This window comes from Hydra vulgaris, chromosome 02 (assembly GCF_038396675.1).
Source record: "Hydra vulgaris chromosome 02, alternate assembly HydraT2T_AEP".
Lineage (NCBI taxonomy): Eukaryota > Metazoa > Cnidaria > Hydrozoa > Anthoathecata > Hydridae > Hydra > Hydra vulgaris.
The window spans coordinates 13748722-13749906 of record NC_088921.1 but is presented as its reverse complement, the minus strand read 5'-3'; positions in this window follow the sequence as shown (position 1 = coordinate 13749906).

The window sequence follows — 1185 nt, the reverse complement described above, 5'->3', positions numbered from 1 at the left end:
ATTTCAAAATGTGTCAAAACGTAGAAAATAAGGCGTTTTACTAAAAAAAATGCAAACTTAAGCCATAATTAATTGTTTTTTCAAAAATAAATGCAAGAGTTTCAATTAAGACGCTGTTCCAATTATGGCAACTTTTTCCTATATAGATTCTTTTATATAAGCAAAACTGTAAACAATATAAGCAACATAATATAGATATAAAAACAATATAAATGGTTGTAAACAACATAACTACAACATTTTTGAGAAAAATAACAAGAATTCAAAAATAAAGTTAAATAGTAGATAAAATAATTAGTAATGCTGTAAAATATAATCGAGGGGAAGAACTAAATTTTTTATTTTGTCTTTCGAATCAAATTTTGTCAGTCGATCAAATCAAACCTTGGTAAAACAAGTTTATTCCATATGCGCGGTACACGTTAGACAAGACAAAGTTAATTAAAATTTGTTTGACAAAAGGGTTTGTTAAAATTTTTTTTTATTTAAGAGTGTATTTGTTGCTGGGTTTATAACTGAAAAGATCTAAAAAGACTGGGGGACATAGATTGTTTCTTCTCATATAAAAAAGCAAAAAACTTTAAAAAATGTTGAGTTTAAATCATCTAAAATTTTCATTTCAATAAAATAAGGTTTACATTGAGAAAAACGATCAGCAAAGTTATGCTAATTGCTCGTTTCTGACAGCGATAAAGACGATGTAATTTACTTTTTTCAGAACTTCACCAAGTAATAATAGCGTTGTTCATGTAGCAGTGAATAAATGAGAAATAAAGTTGTCTTGAGGTTTTCTTATTGAGATAAGTTCAAACTTTGTGTAAAACTCCAATGTTTTTAAAAACTTTAATGCTTACATAACTAGTATGCTGATTCCAAGTAATGTTCTCATCGAGATAAACACCTAAGAATTTAATAACGGAGTTTATTTTTTGTTTTAATTTCATCAATAAGGATTTGAGGCAAGTTTGAAGGTAAAAAAAAATTTTTCTTAAGCGAAGGAAAAAAGAGAGGCAGTTTAGTTTTTTCAATATTTAATGTTGATTTATTAGATTGGAACCAGTGGGATAAAAGTTTTAGTTCTTTATTTACAGTGGCAAAAAGTTCGCTAATATCACTCTTAGAGATGAATAAATTAGTATTATCAGCGATCATGATGCTCATCAGATTGGTACCTTTATTTAGGTT